This window comes from Entelurus aequoreus, linkage group LG26, assembly GCF_033978785.1.
Source record: "Entelurus aequoreus isolate RoL-2023_Sb linkage group LG26, RoL_Eaeq_v1.1, whole genome shotgun sequence".
In the NCBI taxonomy this organism is placed as follows: domain Eukaryota; kingdom Metazoa; phylum Chordata; class Actinopteri; order Syngnathiformes; family Syngnathidae; genus Entelurus; species Entelurus aequoreus.
The window spans coordinates 8327773-8337082 of record NC_084756.1 but is presented as its reverse complement, the minus strand read 5'-3'; positions in this window follow the sequence as shown (position 1 = coordinate 8337082).

Below are 9310 nucleotides of genomic sequence, written 5' to 3'. Positions count from 1 at the left end.
TTACTAATTTGCATGTTAATAAGCAACTAATTAATGGTGAATAGGTGTGCCTTAAAATAGAGTGTTACCAAAAAATGTGTTTACCTATAGTACTATTTTAAATAAGGCATACTAATAATCCTACAGTATAATCATAGATACCTTAATTAGAGCCAATAATAATAAATGTTTCTATTCTTTCCATCTTTCATTATTGCCATCACTTCTGTTCTATTTACTTTTATTTACATTTTTTTAACATTATCTTGCTGTATTGTCAGTTTTCCAACGTATACTGTTAAGCACACAAATGGACTGAAGGGGACACAAAAGTCTCTCAATAAGTAACAAACATTGTAGGTACAAGTCTCTACCTCTAGTTTTCAGAGTATCTTATCCCTCACATGTACTGTCGTCCCTCCTTTATCGCAGTTTATTGGTCACAGACCAGAACGTAAAAAAGAGAATTTTCGCAAAGAAGGAGTTTGTATTTATAAATTGAATATTTTCATAGTTGGAGTTTTTACCACCTTCTAAATCAAATGTTATATTAGAGCCCTTTCAACACCCCTTATAGTAACCCCTTACACTTGTTTTAACCAAAATAGCAGACATAATATAAAATTGAAGCTGCAAGCAGCGATGGACGGGACCGACTTTGACGGCACATAAAATCCAAACCGGAGCAGTAATTAAAACTCTTTCATCAAATTTTAATCAGAAGGGTTCAATCTCTGCTGGGGGTTGTCAATTTATGAAATGTAGGTCTAAGTGAGACCTACATAGAGGTTTTTGTTTCATGTCTCTAAGACATTCCTACTGGGGGTTACAGGCAGTTTTGTCTGAGTTTTCTTCCTAGGAGCAGTTGTTTCTGAGTTTTGGGGTTTGGCTTTTTTTATTAGATGGCAATTTTCGCCAGTCCTGATGTGTGTGTCAAATATGGTGAGTTTTGAAGCATGTTAAGGGGGTCAAATTACAGCTCAAAGAGGCAGCCGGTAGAATAAAATGCACAAAATACAATAGGGTCCTCTGTCCCAAAGGGACATTGCGGTCCCTAATAAGACATACAGGACTGGTGCTACTAAGATCCAAAAACCACCTGCTAAATATTGCGTGCAGACTATAAAATTGCATGTACTATTAGTGGGTGTGTTGAGTGTGATCTACTACTGTGTGTCCAGTTTATAAAAAGTACAAAAGTGGTGCAGGCCCCCATATTTAAATGAGATTTTTGTGTGTATGCCGGCTGTCACCATGGAGACACTCATTCCCCTCAATATTTGTGGCATCATATAGTGTAACCTGTGGCGTTTTGTCATGTTGTTGACAAATATATTACGCACCAAAAAAACAGAAAATGAATCAATTGAATTTGTTTTAATCAGCCCCCTTACGTCATCCAGCAGATATACAATTGTATTGCTGACTAATATTAGAAGCCTCTTTCTTTGCGCTGTCCTCCAAATGTAAACATCAGACATGGAAATGATCATCTGGACTCACGACGCAATTGACAAAATCTTTTCGACGAGGAAAAGAGGTTCGGGGGAGCCTGGCTGCCCTGATGGAACCAGAGCTGTGGCGTACGTGAGAGATTCCTGGGATGAATGGAGAATCATGTGCCTCTCAGTCCTTTCCATCGACGACGTGGAAGACATCTACCTATTTGGAACCGTGATCGCGGGGCATCTGCTGATTGGGCTGGGCATTGCTCTGGTGTATCGTCAAATTCGGAAGACGATGGCAGCCACTCAAGGAGCCCAAAGGCTGTTCGTCGCAATGGAAGGTTTGGGTCGGGCTGTGGGATCAGAGACTGTGATGATTTCTGAACTGAATCGCAAGATGGATCACATCATGGAGAAGCTTGAAATGGAAAAATTGAATATGAGAGCAGCCAGCATGGACGAATAGAACAGACAAGTCATTGTATTGTCTGCTCGCGGAAAACAAACATCCTAATCTACGATTTGACTCCCTCGAATGGCCTTGACGCTGTGAACAACCCCACGCCTTCACCACCGCTTGTTTCCCCTCGGGGTGATGGACGGCTGGCAGCGCTTCATAGCAGCAGTCGCCCTCCAGAGCCCCAACTCCCCGACCCTCTGTTGCGAGTTGTCGTGATTACATGTAATGTGTTTATGTGTGCATTGCATGGAGGTTTTTTCCCACTCCAGACTAGGCCCCCTTAGGAGCCCAGTCTAAAATGTATTTTTTTACTCATCTTCTTCCCCAGCGTTTTACCTTTTTTTTTATCTTTTACGGGGCGCCTTTGGCGACCCATCAGCGTTCCAGTTCTGTAACCCTGTACACTGTTTGTTTGTCTAATCTTGAACGGGTTTGTGCTGAAAACATAGTTTTGTTGTACTTGTGCAATGACAATAAAGTCCTATCCTATCCTATCCTATCCTATCCTAATATTCTTTATTCTGACAGTCAGAATATGTCGACAGACGAAATATTCCCGATCTTAATCGTCCCTTTGCAGCGCCGTCGCTCCTTTCTCGCGGCCGTTTGTGCTCAACTGCGCCAGCTTGCGTGAAAATTCCAAATGTACCAAATATAGATGCGGTCGAAAACAGTTTGAGTCTTGGTAAATTACATTGTGAGGGCCAAATGTTAATGTTTGCATCTTTTCCTTCACCCAGTATTATGGGTGTTCTGGTATTCATCTTATATTCTGCATATTCATGAAGATAGACACACTGAATGCTCCTTATTTTTGCTCAATTAAGAGATGCAATCATCTCTGCAACACAACTTGTTTGATGATGGTGATAACGATGATGATGCTTTGTTGTGTCCCGTACCTTAGAGTCAGTCTTTTAAGTTCATTTAGCCCAGGGCTGTCTAACATTATTTCATGAGAGCCATTTTGCAAAATGAAAATGGCCGACAGCTAGTCATATTTGTAACGTTTATTTTCATTGCTTATTTCAACCCGAGCAAGGGAATCAGTTTGTTTTGCCACAGCATTAACAAAGTGTTGCTATCATCATCTGCATCTTGTATTTCTGTATGCTTTTCTTTGGAGTTCAGGTTGTTAATCACTAGTAGCTCTGTTTTGACGAAAAAGAAAGGATTTTGTATTTGTATGACCGGCAACATTTGAATTGCACTGCAATTTTGTGGTAATTTAAAAGGAATTGAGTATACTTTATTGTTATTGCACTTATAAAGTACAACAAAGTTAGTTTTCAGTACAAGCGTCCAAGAACAGACTTACAATATACAGATATAATGGTATGGGATATGGGATATACATATCTGTGTAGTAGTAGTAGTAGTCTATGGGTGTGTGTTTTGTCCATAAGCCTGAACAGAGTCAACAACACAGGTACACTATATTGCCAAAACTATTTGGTCACCAGCCTTGACTCACATATGAACTTGAAGTGCCATCCCATTCCTAACCCATAGGGTTCAATATGATGTCGATCCACCTTTTGCAGCTATTACAGGCTGTCCACAAGGTTGCGGACTGTGTTTATAGGAATTTTTGACCATTCTTCCAAAAGCGCGTTGGTGAGGTCACACACTGATGTTGGTGGAGAAGGCCTGGCTCTCAGTCTCTGTTCCAATTCATCCCAAAATGTGTTCTATCGGGTTCAGGTCAGGACTATGTGCAGGCCAGTCAAGTTCATCCACACCAGACTCTGTCATCCATGTCTTTATGGACCTTGCTTTGTGCACTGGTGCACAGTCATGTTGGAATTGTTCCCACAAGGTTGAGAGCATGGAATTGTCCAAAATGTTTTGGTATCCTGGAGCATTCAAAGTTCCTTTCACTGGAACTAAGGGGCCAAGCCCAACTCCTGAAAACAACCCCACACCCTAATTCCTCCTCTACCAAATTTCACACTCGGCACAATGCAGTCCGAAATGTACCGTTCTCCTGGCAACCTCCAAACCCAGACTGGTCCATCAGATTGCCAGATGGAAAAGTGTGATTCATCACTCCAGAGAAGGCGTCTCCACTGCTCTAGAGTCCAGTGGCGACGTGCTTTACACCACTGCATCCCACGCTTTGCATTGGACTTGGTGATGTATGGTTTAGATGCAGCTGTTCGGCCATGGAAACCCATTCCATGAAGCTCTCTGCGTACTGTACGTGGGCTAATTGGAAGGTCACATGAAGTTTGGAGCTCTGTAGCAACTGACTGTGCAGAAAGTCTTTGCACTATGCGCTTCAGCATCCGCTGACCCCTCTCTGTCAGTTTACGTGGCCTACCACTTGGCGGCTGAGTTGCTGTTGTTCCCAAACTCTTCACTTTTCTTATAATAAAGCCGACAGTTGGCTTTGGAATATTTAGGAGCGAGGAAATTTCACGACTGGATTAGTTGCACAGGTGGCATCCTATGACAGTTCCACGCTGGAACTCACTGAGAGCGGCCCATTCTTTCACAAATGTTTGTAGAAACAGTCTCCATGCCTAAGTGCTTGATTTTATACACCTGATTCTCATCATTTGGATGGGTGGCCAAATACTTTTGGCAATATAGTGTATCTTTTGAAGAAGATAGAGCATCATTTGCTGCTACGTTCTCACTGGGGTGTTTACAGCGTGACCCTGCCTAGACCAATGCCGAATGCAGAGGGAGCCAAACTGTAGATAAGGATTGTTTTGGTTAGGATGAGCAAACACATTCCAATTGTTTTTTTGTGGCTATCAAATTGATTAAAATTTCGCCTTGGAGAGCGAAAAAAGCTTCTCTGGCATGTTATCCAATTTGTGATTCGATTACTAGATGGCCAACGTCGGAGTGTCCACAGCTCTGCCCAAACTGTTCATTCTGACGACAGCTTCCGGGTTCTTTAAACGGATGCCATCGTCTTTAGAATTTGTCAATAGACCGGAGCAAAGCTCAATCCAATCAGCAGATGACTTGCTATCACGGTTCCAAATAGATGGATATCTTTGACGGAAAGAATGGCCAGGCACATGACCCTCCACTTCTCCCAAGAGTCCCTCATGTATCCAGCAGCAAAACAAGCTGGTTCCACCGAACTTGAGCTTTCCGTCGAGAAGATGTTGACTAGAATTGAGTAGCGAGACCAGTTTTATCAATTCCTTGTTTTCAGCTTTTGGAGAACACAAAAGACACGGTCTTAGAACGTTGAGACAAGACAAGACAAAACAAGAAATAGAGGCATAATGTCTTAATTGAACAGTTTAAAAAATACTGACAGCTAAAGCAAATATTGTTTGGACTTAGACCAGGGGTGTCCAAACTTTTTCCACTGAGGGCCGCACACTGAAAAATCAAAGCAAGCGGGGGCCATTTTGATATGTTTTATTATAAAAACCAATACAATATATGTATACAAAAGATACATTTAGGCCTCCACTCAGGCTTGATCCCGGGGACCCCAAAAGGTTTTGGTCAAAAAAAATGTTACAAATGTGTCATTATTTAGTATTATTATTATTATTATTATTATTATTCAAGGTTTAAATCTCTAGATCAACATTAGGTCTATCTGTCAATATAACGCTTTTAAAGATTTAAGTTGTATGCCATTTTTGTCAAGGAAAACCGTGTTTTTTTATGGAAAAAAACACAAAATATGCAATATTTTCCCCCGATAAAATTTTTAAGTGGAATATTTGAGATTATATAATAATTGGAGTCTTAAAAAGGTCAATAACTCATAACAACATTGATTTTAATTCATTATTTTTTTGAGCAATGACACTTAAAAAAAAAAAAAGTCCCACTACAATTATTGGGGATCCAAAAGGGTACTGCTCAGTAAAGTTTAAAAAAATAAATCCAATATTTTTTTTAACTTTTACCACAATAGTCTCAAGATCAACTTCAGATCTATCCGTCAATTATAAGTTTTATTGTTGTTTATGTTTTTTGTTTGTTCGTTTTAGGCCCTTCTTTAAAAAACTATGTTTTATGCAACATTTTCCCCCCAAAATATCTCAAAGTGGAATATTTAATGTGAAGTAAATGGAGCCATGAATAGGTCAATAATTCATGATGACATTGATTTTGATTCATTATTATTTTTTAAAGAAAGAAACAGCCTGCATGGCAGCTTTGTGTTATTAGAGTAAATAATGCAACATTTTCTTGTTACATTTCACCTGTTTGCTCTTTTATACCTACCACTTTTTATGTTTGTTTTTTTTTTTTCATCATATTTTTAGAATGGGCCGTGGGGCCGTTAAAAAATTACCTGTGGGCCGCAAATGGCCCCCGGGCTGCAGAAGGGAAATTGTTCCACTCAGTAGCTCAGTTACAAAAGGATGGAAAGGATAATGCACACAAGGGCACAACAAGAGGGCGAAAACAAAAGGTATAAAGTAGACTAAAAATGTACTATAGTAGCAATATAACATATATGTAATATTAACATTTTATATATACAGTATATAATACAGTTGCGATCAAAAGTTTACATACACTTGTAAAGTACATAATTTCATGGCTGTCTTGAGTTTCCAATCATTTCTACAACTCTTGTGATGTCATATGGACAAAGATAAGACCTTCTGACGGAAAGTTCTGTGGTCAGATGAAATAGAAATTGAGCTGTTTGGCCACAATACCCAGCAATATGTTTGGAGGAGAAAAGGTGAGGCCTTTAATTCCAGGAACACCATTCCCACCGTCAAGCATGGTGGTGGTAGTATTATGCTCTGCGCCTGTTTTGCTGCCAATGGAACTGGTGCTTTAAATGGGACAATGAAAAAGGAGGATTACCTCCAAGTTCTTCAGGACAACCTAAAATCATCAGCTCGGCGGTTGGGTCTTGGGCGCAGTTGGGTGTTCCAACAGGACAATGACACGTCAAAAGTGGTAAAGGAATGGCTAAATCAGGCTAGAATTAAGGTTTTAGAATGGCCTTCCCAAAATCCTGACTTAAACGTGTGGACAATGCTGAAGAAACAAGTCCATGTCAGAAAACCAACACATTTAGCTGAACTGCACCAAATTTGTCAAGAGGAGTGGTCAAAAATTCAAGCAGAAGCTTGTGGATGGCTACCAAAAGTGCCTTATTGCAGGTAAACTTGCCAAGGGACATGTAAGCAAATATTAACATTGCTGTATGTATACTTTTGACCCAGCAGATTTGCTCACATTTTCAGTAGACCCATAATAAATTCATAAAAGAACCAAACTTCATGAATGTTTTTTGTGACCAACAAGTATGTGCTCCAATCACTCTATCACAAAAAAATAAGAGTTGTAGAAATGATTGGAAACTCAAGACAGCCATGACATTATGTTCTTTACAAGTGTATGTAAACTTTTGATATATATACTGATATATTATTATATTATATTGACCCTTTGTTTAGCTGCTCAAAATCTACTGGAAATGTTTGGAGAAAATGTTTATGCCTGAAAAAGTTGAATTTAGGCTAAAAAATAGGTCAAATTTGCTTCAATATACATATTTTTTACTAATAGGCCGTAGTCGAATGTGAAACAGGAAAGAACCTTGATATGATTGTTTTCTATTGATATGTTTTTTTATTGATATGGTATGATTATTTGTTTAATAATATATTATAAAGCCCCAAAATTTAAAGCTGGAAGTGGCAAGGGACGACATGTACATTCAGGTGACCTCTGACCTCAAAATACAAGTTTCTTATCCTCCGTATTTGGCAGGGTTGATTGAACGATTGATTACTGTCACTCATCACTCTGTTTGACCCTCCTGATCAGATCGTGTGTGTGTGTGTGAGTGTGTGTGTGTGTGTGTGTGTGTGTGTGTGTGTGTGTGTGTGTGTGTGTGTGTGTGTGTGTGTGTGTTCTTGTATTTCAACCCTTCTTGAGACATCAAAAAGGAAAAGTAGCTTCCATATGAGGAGGTGTGAACAAGTGATGACATAAATCATGGTCCCAATAACATTGCATCTAATAGAGAATGTCTCATTTGCACCCCTGCTGGGGAAATCTATCCCAATTAAGGTGGTCCCAAAAAGGAGGGATTTTTCAAATTGACTGTGTGTCGCTTTTAAAAGTGCTCCCCCTCTGGTCAATATATGAAATAACAAGTGTGTGTAAAAATTTGAAGTGCTCCCCCTTTGGCCAACATATGTAATAACAAGTGTGTGTAAGAAATTGAAATGCGCCCCCTTTGGCCAAAATCAATTTAAAGAAATAAATGAATACGTATATAGAGACATACTGTAATAACTTGAAGTAAATAATGAAGATTAAAAACCAATTACAAACAAAAAAATAAAAACAGAAAAACTAAAAGCAGTCTTTTTCTCACAATGTGTCGACTTCTTTCTTATAAAATCGGGAACAATATCTCATATTCTTTTTGTTTCTGTAATATTGCATAATTTTCTCGTAAAGATATACATTTTTTATGTAAAATAATTTTTTAACGCAAAATGGTGACTTTTAACTAATAAAATTCAGACTTTTATCACAATACTGCCAATTTTTTGGTTATTCTTGTAAAATAGTGCCATTTTTTGAGTAAAATTATGACTTTTGTCATAATTTTGCCAAGTAAAAATCCAATTATTATTATAATATTGCCAAAATGTTAAAAGTTTTCTTATAAAAATTTTGACTTTTGTCAAGTAAAATTGACTAAATTGCCTAAATTTTAAGCTTGTCTTCCAAATTTGCGACTGTTATTGAGTAAAATTCCAACTTTTATCATAATATTGCAAAAATGTTAAATTTTTCTTGTATAATTTTGACTTGCGTTGAGTAAAATTACGACTTTTATTATAATACGTAGGCATTTGTCGGTGGAAGGTATTAAATACAAGAATGCGTGTGTGTGTGTGTGTGTGTATATATGATAAAGCTTCTCAAGCTTTCTACTCCTCCAATTCTTCCTTCTGACTCGTGAAGCTTACTCGCAGTAAATATGCATGACGCACTTTAAGATGCTGTTTGTTTGTGTCGCTCTTTGTTTACGTGTTACTTCTGTTTCTCTTTCCAGCTGCTCCACAAGTGTCACTGACCTTAAACAAACCTTACTTGCTTTCCAATCTGTTTACACAACCTACAGAAACATGAAATGCAATGACCTGTCATCACTACAAAAGAAAAAAAAAAAGAGAAAAAAATAAGCGACGACCTTCCTGACTTTACCATGCACTGTGATTGTGCACATTCAATTTTCCACTTTTATGTTCACATTGTCACTTTTATCCATCTGCAAATATTCTAATGTAGCCTAAATATGCAGAAATAGACCAATGACATGGATGTTGGTTGGGGAAAGTACAAAAAAAAATGTTGGTATAATTGTGAATTGTTGGGTTTGTTTTTTTTTCCTCTGGTGTGTGATTTGTGTGCATGCTCTCCCCTTGTAGCAGCTGAGAAACACGTGTGTCTT